Source organism: Papaver somniferum, unplaced genomic scaffold, assembly GCF_003573695.1.
Source record: "Papaver somniferum cultivar HN1 unplaced genomic scaffold, ASM357369v1 unplaced-scaffold_114, whole genome shotgun sequence".
NCBI classification, from domain to species: Eukaryota; Viridiplantae; Streptophyta; class Magnoliopsida; order Ranunculales; family Papaveraceae; genus Papaver; species Papaver somniferum.
This window is the reverse complement of record NW_020620381.1, coordinates 4,558,935-4,573,190: the sequence shown is the minus strand read 5'-3', so window position 1 is coordinate 4,573,190 and position 14,256 is coordinate 4,558,935.

The window sequence follows — 14,256 nt, the reverse complement described above, 5'->3', positions numbered from 1 at the left end:
ATAAGACCGGATTATCAATTGGTTCCTGTTCACCTTGATTTTATATCTTAAGACGGAACAAAACCTAGGGTTTATCTGTGGGAGACAGATTTATCCTTTGATAGACTTTTCTGTGTGATACAGATCTGTTTCTTATCAAGTCTGTGATTTTGGGTTGCAGCAACTCTTGGTTGTGGGTGAGATCAGCTAAGGGAATCAAGTGCGTAGTATCCTGCTGGGATCAGAGGCGTAGGAGTACAATTGTACCTTGGATCGGTGGGAGATTGATTGGGGTTCAATTATAGTCCAGTCCGAAGTTAGCTTGGAGTAGGATAGTGTCTGTAGCGGCTTAATACAGTGTGTATTCAATCTGGACTAGGTCCCGGGGTTTTTCTGCTTTTGCGGTTTCCTCGTTAACAAAATTTCTGGTGTCTGTGTTATTTCTTTTCCTCATTATATTTTATATAATTGAAATAATACAGATTGTGCGTTCGTGATCATCAATTGGAAATCCAACCTTTGGTTGTTGATTGATATTGATTGATCCTTGGACATTGGTCTTTGGTACCGTCCAGATTAGGACTCGCTGATTTCTATTAGCTTGAGTAATATCAAAAACAAGAGAGAGATATTAACTCCTTGAGATACTTTTATCTAGATTGAGTCTGATTGTCTAGTTGATTCTCTAGCAAAGTATTTCGGAGTTAGTCCATACAGATTTCTAAGCGAAATATTGGGTGGTGTTGTTAGACCCCCGCTTTTTCATTATCCTCAATTCGCCTTGAGGATCACTAGTTCCCGGGAAAAGGAAGATACACATGTATCAAGTTAATGCGGGAAGAGAAAGAGAATTTTTTCTTCTAACTTTGACCAAGTTCAAACTTAGAAAGAAAATGGGAAAATTGTATGCACATAATTCCGCTACCAGCCACGTGGAAAGAGAATTACACGTGTAAAACGAACAGAGCAATAACATCAAGTCCTGATGGCACGTTGCAACACCGAAGATACGGATTACCATCCATTGACACGTCGATATCCCCAAATGGATCCCACGGTCTCAAGATTTGGGGCTACCCGATAAACGAAGTTCCGATAAGCACTATAGAAGATCTAACTAGCACTTTACCCCATCTCGAGATGGATCTAAGATGGACGGACAGGATACATCCTACTGACGAGGATGTGACAGTAGCATTAACAGCTGTCTCACTCGTGCGGTCTGACCTAACCACCCGCATTTGATTGTGAAGATAAGGGGAACGTGTCAAGAGTTCTATGGAGAAAGAAAAGGGCGAGCATCATGCCAGCATACGAACGTTAGACAGGATCGGGAAATCACGAAGCCTTCATCAATAACAGCACTAAAACCAAGAAGATAAAGTTCTAAAGAGACAAAGAAATGGATCTCACATAGAAGTCCTATAAATACCCCCTTTAGCTAATGAAGAAGGGGTCGACCAATTTAAAAAAAAGAGAGAATTATAGAAAGGAAGAGAGTAAGATTTTATGTATGCTCCTAGACCTTCGATCTTATCTCAAAGTCATTTAACTGTCCATTGTAATCTCATAAGAAGCATAATGAAACCCGAAACTCCGTGGACGTAGGCCTTAATGTCGAACCACGTAAATCATCGTGTCACTTTACATTTCCTGTGTATTGTGATTTACACTATCACATGTCTATTGAAGTAACGATGACGAGTCCGAAGACTCAGAGTTTCTTCTCCCTACGAACACTTTTATTTTCATTTCATATATATTAGCATTTCTATGAATGCGAACATTGGTTGTGAGCGCTGTGCATCGTTACTTTTGTGCTTACATTAAGTTAAGAAGGAATCGATCAATTTTTCTATTGAATTAAGCAGTTCATGTCTCACACTGCATTGATAGCCATACTTTGGTATATCTAGTACACTGAAGTTCGTGAGAGAATACAAGATTAAGGAAGAATAAGGATTTCTGATTGTTGATTAACCGATACACTAGAACCTAATTACATAAACAAGGATCTTTGATATGCAAATGTTCTATGTTTTCCCCCCTTGATTAATCCCCTCATAGTCAGTCATGATCAAAGTGTTCTTCCTTGTGGGAAAAACAAACACTATTGTGCTAGGTTTTTTTTTTAGACATTGTGCTAGGTATTCAGGAAGCAAGCAAACAATACGATTTATTAATATTATAAGGACTTTAGAATAAATAATTAACATGTATTTAAGGAATTTATAAGATAAGAAAAAATTAATAAATAAAAAAAGGGCAGCTAGCTCAGCCGGTCATCCTCGTTTCCCAAAGTTTCATGCGCTCCAGGAGGTCCCAGATTTGATCCCCCAATGGCGTAATGTTGCAGGAATTAACATGGAAGGTAGTGTTAGCTTGCCCCATCCGTTTCGGCTCCCTTGGCTAGGTTACCCATGAGGCTCGCTGGTAGGTTAGCACGAAAACCTGTTCAATTAATGTAGTAGTGTGTCGTTGGAGCTTAGCTTGTTAGGCTTCCAACCTGGGTTGCACAGACGCGGACACAAGACGACGCGGACGCGGACACTACAAAATTCTTAAAAAAACTAGGACATGGACACGTATATACATATTTTATTTATATATTATTTACTAGGTATCACCCCGGCCTACAGCCGGGGCTCAACCTTTTTCAATTTTTTTTGTTGTTTGGTCGGTTGGTCAGTACTATCCCAGAAAATTTTAGTCATTAACAAAACTAATTTGATCAGAACTGTCAAACATCGAGCCTATAAGTTAGTTGGGACCTGCGACCCTAATATTTTGTGGTCTTGTATAATTAGTTGGGGCTTACAGCCACGGCCGTGGTTCCTTGAGGATGCCCTAGTGTTTTGTTGGTCGGGCCAAATTAGCCAGGGCTTACAATCACGGCCACGGCTCCTTAAGCATGTCCTAGTGTTATGTTGGTCGGATCAAATTAGTCGGGACTTACAACACCGGCCGTGGCCTTTAAGCATGCCCTGGTGTTTTGTTGGTCATGTCAAATTAGCAAACATTTACGGCTCCGTCCATGACCTATTAAATTCTTTGAATATATGACATTAAGGAAAATTAAACTACAATAGGAAATATAATTATATTATGACGAACTTTCTTGATTGTGCCGGTAGTCTCTTATGATTGTACCTTGTATGCATTTACAAATGAAACATTAGCTAGATATTCTTATGCAACTTTAGTACTCCAAACCACACTAAGACCGTCCACAGTGGTGCGAGCATAACTAAAGACCAAAGACTAAAAAAAAAATCAAATTTGGGTTTAATCCGTCCTGTGACGTAGCGGGTGACGAGTAAATTTGGTCGCGCGTTGATATAAAGTCCGCTTCATCGTCCAGCGTAGATAAAGATTACGCCTGGCATGGGGCGTTGATAAAGATAACGCCTGGTATGGGGCGTTGATAAAGACAACGCCTGTATGGGGCGTGAACTATAGCAACGCCTGGTGTGTGGGACGGAGATTACGTTCGCCCGGGTTCAAAAAAAAAAAAAAAAAAAAATGGGGCGTTGATAAAGACAACGCCCCAACCAAAGTTTTGTAAACTTTTCAAATTTGGGTTCATGACTATATCAACGCCCCATTCAAATTTGGTGTCCGGCGTTGATTATACCAACGCCCCATCCAGGCGGACATTATACCAACGCCCCATGCCAGGCGTTGATTATACCAACGCCCCATTCAGGCGGACATTATACCAACGCCCCATCCAGGCGGACATTATACCAACGCCCTGCATCAGGCGTTAACTTTACGAACGCGCGGCTACAGGCGGACATTATACCAACGCCCGTCGGGTAGGCGGGCATTATATAAACGCCCGACTATATTTGGATTTGGTCTTAATCGCCGACCAAATTTGGTCCGAGTTTTACTCTTTGATCAAATTTTGATCGATGGTCCGTCCCATTACGCCAGCCCACTCGACACCAAATTTGGGTTTAGTCGTCCACTGCAGTTGCTCTAAGATATAAAATATCCATAACTCTCGTGCAAGGCCTTATTGTTGGATCTTGGATTTACAAATGGACTTGCAATTTGTTCATGTGCTTTTCAATTATGGATTTGAAGGTTTATGGTCTCACATAAAAAGGCCCATGGTGGTGGAATTGTAATTCTCTTTCTCCTATAATATTGAAGTGGCCTGTAAGCATGTTATTCTCTAACTCGTGCTTATTTTATTTCTAGCTTTTCCAACTTCCTTGGATTTTGCACATCTCTTATAAGGGGGTTGAATCAAGCAGCGGAAAAATTATGTTCATTTGAGCAAGGGCGTAGCGCCTCCTCAATATTTTACTAATGAAAGCCTATATGCATTATGCAAGATGTCGCATTGGGCTTTCTGATGTTTCCCTTGCTAACATTGTTCCTATACGCATTAAGATTTGTGATAATGAGGTGATAGAGAATATAGGTAGTAAAATTTAGGCAAGATTAGCACATCCTAATAAGAAAAATACTTCATCCATGGCATGTAACACTTTGATTCTCCGCTCGGTTCTAATGACTTGATAGATAGTAGTAATCTATGGTCTAAAATTTCAAATCCAAACCCATGTAACAAAAATTTTACTCCTCACTTCTTAGTCTCCTTTCATGCACGGCTTGGCATTAAGTTTGTCAGCACGTTGATTGTTACCACCAACACCAAATCTACATTTTGTGAACTTTAACAGTTCAAGATTATGCAAGTCCCTTAATGTTTTCATGTATGCGGAGCAGATAAATCCGCTAAATACTGCCACATGCTGAAAATGAAAGTAAACTTGTCAGCCTTTTTAAACTTGACATTCAACCAAAACAACTTGGGAATTAATTTACAAAATATCACACAACGGCTGAATTGGGATATTAGGAAATATTAATTGGGTTGGAGTACCGATAATCGTACTTCGAACTGAGTATTGCCAATTTCATCTTGTAAGTTGACAGTTAAGAAAAACCAATTACCATAAATCATCCATCGCCTTTCATTCTTCTCAGCCTTGGATGCAGATACATCATAACCAGCATCCCCAAAACCATCTAAGGGTTCAACTGTATCCAATCCGACAAAGCTATGCAATGGATGGCATAAATTAGCTGCATCCAAATGGTTACCTGCTGGAACCAACATATCCGAACACTTGCATAGCCATGTTGGACACGATGTTGTAGTATTAGCTAAAAGTGCAACTTCTGAAATTCTTATCCTCCCCTGACATAGACAACGTATCTTCTACGCCAACCTGAGACTGCACATAAAAAATAACATCCAAAAACAATTAGAATGCAGGTAAATAATACCACAGGACTGCCCTCATTAACTACTCATCCCTTCAGAGAAAGTAGTGAGAAAAGTACTATGAATACCAATTTTTCAAAGAGCTATCTACGAATTTGGACGAACAGTTGGATACGAAAGAAAAAAAAGACACGCAAAGCAATTGTATAAATGAGATGAATGCATGCCTTGAGACATCAGAGATGAGACACACACACAAACAATTTAAAGAAAAAAGCAAAAATATGCAAGAACACATATCAAATATTGGAGTTTCAGAAATAAATGCCCAATCAAATAGCAAAAAATAACCAAATAGAATTTACCTAAAAAGAGAGAATAAAAGCATGCAGATTAAAAAAGACAGGGAAATCAAGCTAGACGAAGTCGGTTCACTTAATCTTCATTAAGAAATTTGCTAGACAAAACAACACTACCAAGCAATGACGACAAAATATATTATTGAAGGAATGTGACGACAACATATATAGTTAAATCTGTGGTGCAGGCTTAGCTACCACATAATCGAAGGCGTATCCTAATGAGACTATTTGATCCTACTTCCATCTGTAGGCATAACATAAAGAATGAATGGTGTATCCTTGAATAGGAATATCTTGCCCATTGGTATTAACTCAGGACCAACTTGTGTGATGTGCTTAATTAGAAGAAAGTGAAATATTGTGAGATAAGATGTCTGACACTGGTGAGGTTCTACTATGTATGGTGAGCTAGTAGTAGAAAACGGATGTCTCATTCTAACCTTCGTAATAAATTAAAGAACCTTAACCATAAATGTAGCACACATATTATCTCGACCTTCATAATGAGTTAGTAGGGCAGAAGAATATGATATCGGTGCCTAAACAAATTGTCTGCAACACTAAATACATAAGATAGAGAATGAAAAAGAAAGGCACTACCTGAACCACCAATTGATGTATAACTCAGAGTCGAAGGAGGAGTATACTCAGAGTATTGAGTATCTGATAAGATAATTTGTTAGATTTTGTAAACACATATATCAAAAATAGTTCGTGTCTCTTTCATTCATTCAACCTGCTTCTTATACAAGACACACAACCTTAGTTTTAGACCCTAGTGTTCGATCTTACATTGGACTGTCCATAACAGTTTAGACATTGGACAGTCCATAACAGTTTAGACATTGGACTGTCCATAACAGTTTAGACATTAGACTGTGTAGATGGGTCTCAATCCTGGGTCTCAAGCCAACAGTCTCGAGCCCATATATAACTCTCCTAATACCCTCTCTCAAGACGGAGCATGGAGATCACACATGCCCATCTTGGAAATAAGAAACTGAAACTGAGCTTTCCCTCTAGATTTAGTAAAAATATCCGCCAATTGCACTGTTGTAGGAGTGTAAGAAGGCGTAATAAGCTTCTGCATGATAGCATCTCTAACCAGATGACAATCAACTTCAATATGCTTTGTTCGTTCATGAAAAACTGGATTCTGAGCAATATACAAAGCCGATTTACTATCACATAGAAGACGCATACCATGTGGATAATGAACTCCCAAATCACCCAGTAATTTTTTCAACCATTTTAATTCACACGTAGCCGCCGCCATAAATCTATATTCCGCTTCAGCTGACGAACGAGAAACAGTATGTTGCTTCTTAGTTTTCCAGGATATTGGAGAATACCCAAGAAGAACAAACCATCCTGTCAACGAGCGTCTAGTTAAGGGACAACCAGCCCAATCTGAGTCACACCATCCTTTCAAATTAAGAACACTATCAGAGCGCAACAGAATTCCCTGCCCAGGATTCTTTTTCAAATATCGAACCACACGAAGAGCCGCTTCCCAATGTGCTATTCTCGGCAGTTGCATGAATTGAGACAAAATATGAACGGAATATGCTAGGTCCGGCCTGGTCACGGACAAATAGATTAAACGCCCAATCAGTCTTCGATATTTTTCCACATCCGTGAACAAATCTCCTTTGTCCAAAGAAATACGATGATTAGTTTCCATTGGAAATTCTGCAGGTTTTGCACCTAATAAACCTGCTTCCATGATGATATCCAACGCATATTTGCGTTGACATATATAAAAACCTTGTGCACTCCGTTCCCAAACCCAGAAAATACTTAAACTTTCCCAAATATTTCATCTTGAAACATTGTCCCAAGTAAAGTTTGAATTGATCAAGCGCAACTAAATCATTACCCGCAACAATCAAATCATCCACATAGACCAAAACGTTAAGTTGGATTTTTCCCTTAGTCATAGTAAAAAGAGAATAATCGGAATATGATTGCCGAAACCCATAATTCTTCAAAGCTGCAGACAATTTTGCAAACCAACACCGAGGAGCCTGCTTTAAACCATATAAAGATTTTTTCATCCTACACACCATATTAGACTTACCTTGAGCAAATCCGGGTGGTATTTTCATATACACTTCTTCTTCCAAGTCTCCATGAAGAAATGCATTATGTACATCCATCTGATGCACTTCCCAATTCTTAATTGCTGCCACAGCTAGGAAAGTCCGCACTGTCGTCATTTTCGCCACTGGTGCAAATGTCTCATTGTAATCCAACCCTTCTACTTGATGATTCCCAAAGATCACCAGTCTAGCTTTGAGCCGCACCAACTTTCCATTCTCATCATACTTCTCTGTGTAAATCCATTTACTACCAAGAGATTTCTTTCCCGGCGGTAATTCTTCTAATTCCCATGTTCCTTGTTCTTCCAAAGCTCGTATTTCTTCTGCCATTGCCTTACGCCATCCTGGATGCTTCATGGCTTCTTTGAAATTTTTAGGCGCAGACCCAACAGTAATTGCTGCAATAAACTTTTTATGAACTGTAGAGAATTTATCACAACTAACATAATACGTCAAAGGATACGGCGTACCTGAGGATGATGACTGTGGAGAGTGAGCATGAGATAGACTATGTTCTCGTACAGTGTGCGTTACAAAAACTTTGAGCCGACTAGACGGAATTGTTGAAGTATTTTTCGTGCGGTAAATATGAGTTCGTTGCTCGGACTTGAAAAGATTTTTTTTTAAAAAAACAAAAATATATACAAAATTTTTGTCACAGGATCAAGAGACACTAGGACTCAGGATTCCACCATTAATCATTCACACAATTCATATATTTATTCGAAACAATTATAGCTCAAATCATAAGGACTCTCATTCTTGCCAAGGTAGATTTTTAGAATATTTATTGTATATCACTAGCATGACGCATCAAAAGCACTACGACCAAGCATACATCATCATATGATATCACAACCAATTAAGAAAAATCATAAATCGATTAATAAGAAGTGCAAGTAATCAAAAAAGAATTAATATAATTATCATATGCGTAAAGAACGGCTTCCTCCATCATCCCAATGTTGGGGTTCAGCTACTCATATTAATCATGTTCTCAAAATACATTTTTATAGCTCAAAAAGTTGATTAAAAGATGAGAAAATGCTAAAAACAGAGATTCGCAACAGATATAAGCGTTACAATTGCACTGTATAAAACAAAATTGAAATGTAGGAAAGAACGACACAACCTCAGCGCTGTAAACAGCGACACTCTCTGCTGCTGTTGGAACTGTTGAAGAACGACAGTCTTTGGCCGTCCTTTCTTCGTCTTCTTCTTCCTCAGCAGCAGCAGGAAGCTTTCCTGCAATAGCTGCTGGTGCTTCTCCTTCGCTCCTCTGGCTCTGTCTCGACCCCCCAAACACTTGATAAAACTTCTCTGACTCAAAGGAAACACTTTTATACCCAGCAACAACTCATTAACTGCCCAAAAATCTTCACAGTAATTCGAGAATATTTTTCTCAATATTTTTCCTGTTTTACAAAAATCATGTCCCCAAATCTTTACGCGTCTTCTGAAACTCTCTGAATCCTTCCTAATCTGGATATATTCGAATCCCAGCTGTATATCTTCTCATAACGCACGTATATCCTCCAACAGAATCCAATATTCTGAAAATATTCTCACGTCTCTGTTTACTTTGTTCTCCTATTCTAGCCCAAGTTGATCGATTAAATTGCTTGTAATAACTCTGTTTAGTGTACTCAAGTCCAGCCCAATGGATTTCGGGTGTTGAATCTCTTCAAAACAGCCCAAGAATTCAAATCAAAAATTCATGAAAATGTGAAGAACATTTACCGCCATTTTGAATTTTCAAATCGTGAAGAAAGGTGTCCCCCTAACCACTGTTGGGTGTCCCCTTAGCAACTGGGGTGGAAACATCCTTTAGCAATTCTTCTGGGATATTTTCCGTACTTTTTCGGGGTTCCTCCGGGACACTTCTGGGGTACTTCCGGCACACTTCTGGGGCGCTTCTGGTATACCGTCAACGGAGCTCCAAACGCCTCATTTTTAACCAATTTCGCCGCAAAAATTTATTTTTCCAAAAACACCTATAAATAAATAAAACACCATAATAAGTACAAAAAACGGGCACTAACAGTATATACAAATGAGATATATTAGACACATAAATGTGTCTATCAAATACCCTCAAACTTATTATTTGCTAGTCCCGAGCAAATCAAAACTACAAAATAAAATCCTAACTCACTTTCGCAGGCATCGTCGATTGCATTTAGCATATGCAATAAGCCTTTAAACCCCTAGGTGGCCCTAGTGGCCGAGTTATAGTCTCGGGAGGGCTTACCAGAGATATACCCACAAAATCATTACTCCAGACCTTAACTATCTACGAAAAATCTTGGAAAGCACTAAAGAACCTCCTTGGTTGGCATACTTATTAATTACAGGAGGAAGTACCCTGACGCGAAATTCCAATTGCTGTATACGAGTTTGCACTCAAGCATACTAAAATTCATATAAGTGACAGAGCTCTACTAAGATAGTTTCACGATGGACATCATACTCGAAGTCATACTAATCACATGAAAAGATTAAGAAGATGGAAAAAGAAAAATGTAGATGGTTGAAAAGCGAATGGTGTTTCCCATATCTGTCTGAAGGCCTTTGCCAAGATGAACCTAACCTAAATGACTGAGATACCGGTCTGACTAATATTAACACACTGGCATATACAAGGGAACCAGTGGTCAATAACTTAAATCTAGATCAACAAACTGGCAAATACAAGGGAACCATCAGTTGACTACACATAACAATAACCATTTTTTTTAACTTAACGGCATGAATAGATCTTTTTGATCCAAGCGCATGCTTCTTGTCAGCAGATTACACGATAGTTCCCACGGGTCCTGCATTCCACGCTTGCTTAGGCGACCGAAACAGGGAGAACACACGCATATTGTTATCCAAGTGTTAATACTTATTTCGATTGGTCTAACTGGTCTGGCCTTTTTTTTTTTTTTTTTAACTCAGTCACTCTAATTCACCCTAGAAGTGGTAACAACTTGAATCGTGTGCCCCACCAAATCACTTGAAATAAAAGAAAACTGAAAATAGAAAGTGAAAAGTACTCGACGAGATATGGAGAAACTATCATGTTATTTCTAACACCTGAGCTTTGTGCTTTTATGAATAGACTCTATAGATGTTTCCATCTAGTCAGATTGGTTCCTCAACTCCTAAAACAAAAATGTTTCCATCCACTTAGATTGGTTAGTGCTATCCTTAATAGGCGTAAATTTCTAGGCTCTGGAGTTTATTTATTGCAACTAAAAGATTTTCCCATACCCCCAAACTTAAATCTAACATTGTCCTCAATGTTCTAAAGATGAAATTAAAAGCATGAACAAGGAGAAACGGTTACTATTTGAAGCAAAAGAGTTAAGGAAGGATATTACCGTGTTGCATGAGATTGGGTTACCTCCCAAAAAGTGCTAAGTTTAAAGTCTTCAGCCAGACTTAGAAAAGGTTTAGTCAACTCGAACCGTATAACAGTAGCCGGAATAACTGCGGGTCTTTAAAACCAAAAAGAGATGACAACAGGAAATTGCAGTGAACCAAGAAAATGAACAAGACTAGCGTGCCCTTACCTAGTTTCCTGATTAAGATATTTATATCTAATTGTGGATCAGGTTCAAGTTCTATGAAAGGGTCTAAATAAAATATTTTTCTTGGATGCATTTCCTCATATATTGAATCTAAATTACTAGGTCCTAGAGTCTGGAAAAACTCAAATACGAACTTAGAATCACGAAGTAATAACCTAAATAATTGTGGATCCTCTAAGTCAATCAGATATGACTTACATAATTGACCACAATGAGAGTAGTGGTCATCCTTAAGCAAATGTGTCGATTCTAATTTCCTAAAGCATTTAGGTTTAGTCTCACAACTTAATATTCGACACATTTGAAATCTATATGTTCCCACATTTGGAAGAAAAATATTTGGTGGGAAAACAAAATCAATCTTGGTATTATTTCCTGGGTTAACCACATCAACCAGAGGATGGGTTTCTAACAGTTGAGACTCTTGTTGGATATCATTAGGTTCTGGAAAACGAGTACGAAGATAGTCTCGTAAGATGGGTGAGGCATTGATGTCAAGTCCCAAGTGAGGGATATTTTTAAGAGTTAAAGAACATGGAGAATGATAATCACCCCCAAACTTAGAGTTTTCGCCGTCTCTAGGTAGACTGGTCATGATCTCCCTAATTTCTAGGTCATCAGATTCCTGAAAGTGGGCGATTGATTTTTCTAAGTCAGGTTCATCCCCGCTAATCTCTACGAGTTCTTCTAAGACTATTGTTTCTAAATAGTTTGACTCGAAAACAGTACTCTCAAGATAAACTGGTTCCTCTAAACCATCATCGGTTTCGTAATCATCGTCTAAAACGGGGGTATTTCTAGTCAAATCCTCGTCCTTTTGAATAGGTAAATAATTATTAAAATTATTTGGATTTGAACTAGAAATATCATTATTATCATCATCACCATCCTCCTCATCATCATCATCACAATATAATTTTTGATATTCACGAATTCTCAAGCTTTGTTCCCAACTACATGGTCTATGTTTATAATATTTCTCATAGATCGTTAGAGGTGATTCCTCAATAAAAGTTGGAGTATCCATATATCGCTGCCCACGCATATATTCACCAAGAGTCATTTCCGAAGATGTCTCTTGATAAGGAGAATTTCTAAACATATATTCTCGCAACGTCATCGCAGGTGGCGTCTCCTCAAAAGGATTCATCACTGAAGAAATATAAACTACAGAGGGATTTTATACAATCACAAACAAGGCCGACTCGACTCCACCAAAGCAAACCTAAAGATTTCTAGCAAACAAAAAGCATGATGGCTCCACTTAGATTGTTTCTAGACCAGCTTCTATCTTTCGAAAGGGAATTCGTTGCAATTTGAGCAAACCCCTCTGGAATCAATCCGAGTCAAAGTAAGTTGAATTGAGGCGAGGGAAGCTCAGTGGAGCTTTGATACCCAAGGCCTCACCGCTATCACAAGGCGGCGCAGTCACGCATTCAACTCACAGAAACCATCATGAACTTTGGAGTGTGCTTAAAGAGCAACCAATATTTTTCGAACGAGTTTCCTATTAAGCTCGTTACCCTATAGGTCTCGTTCTATTCCAAATTTTAAGCTTGGGTTCGCGTTAGGTTTTGTTTTCCTAAGGCGGGCAAGAAGGGAACGGTGATGAAATCCTAACCCTTATCTTGTATTGGCCAGGCCTTGCCCTTTACTAGGAATTTAAAAACAGTCCAAATTCGTCCTCAATTAATGAATCACCTTAAGGAATACAGTAACTCGCTTACAGGAGATTCACGAGTGTTTCGATGGACTTACCTCCCGTACAAGACGGGGGATGAACCGTTATCGTCGACTCGGGACACGACTCCTATGCCGTGTGCGAACCTGAGGGGCCGAGACGATATAGTAATCGTCGTCCTTCCCTGCACACAGTTTATATAATAATTTTTTTTTAATAATAATACCCTTCCGTAGGGTTAAAAAAAAAACAAAGTCCAATTGTTTAAAGTCCAAAATAAATAAATAAAAAATTACATTTTTCCTCACACACTCTAAAAAAAATTACAAATTAAAAATTAAATCCTAAAATTGTCCTTTTTTTCTTCTCTTTTCGCTTTAAGATTTTTCCTCTCCAAGTCCTTAGTTTTCACTTTGAACCTGCAAAATAAAGACAAAAATAAACATAAAAAGGAACAAACAATTCTAAAAAAAAATAAATCAATCTACATACAAGTCCCCGGCAGCGGCGCCATTTTGTTGAAGTATTTTTCGTGCGGTAAATATGAGTTCGTTGCTCGGACTTGAAAATATTTTTTTTAAAAAAAACAAAAATATATACAAAATTTTTGTCACAGGATCAAGAGACACTAGGACTCAGGATTCCACCATTAATCATTCACACAATTCATATACTTATTCGAAACAATTATAGCTCAAATCATAAGGACTCTCATTCTTGCCAAGGTAGATTTTTAGAATATTTATTGTATATCACTAGCATGACGCATCAAAAGCACTACGGCCAAGCATACATCATCATACGATATCACAACCAATTAAGAAAAATCATAAATCGATTAATAAAAAGTGCAAGTAATCAAAAAATAATTAATATAATTATCATATGCGTAAAGAACGGCTTCCTCCATCATCCCAATGTTGGGGTTTAGCTACTCATATTAATCATGTTCTCAAAATACATTTTTATAGCTCAAAAAGTTGATTAAAAGATGAGAAAATGCTAAAAACAGAGATTCGCAACAGATATAAGCGCCACAATTGCACTGTATAAAACAAAATTGAAATGTAGGAAAGAAAGACACAACCTCAGTGCTGTAAACAGCGACACTCTCTGCTGCTGTTGGAACTGTTGAAGAACGACAGTATTTGGCCGTCCGTTCTTCGTCTTCTTCTTCCTCAGCAGCAGCAGGAAGCTTTCCTGCAATGGCTGCTAGTGCTTCTCCTTCGCTCCTCTGGCTCTGTCTCGACCCCCCAAACACTTGATAAAACTTCTCTGAATCAAAGGAAACTCTTTTATACCCAGCAACAAC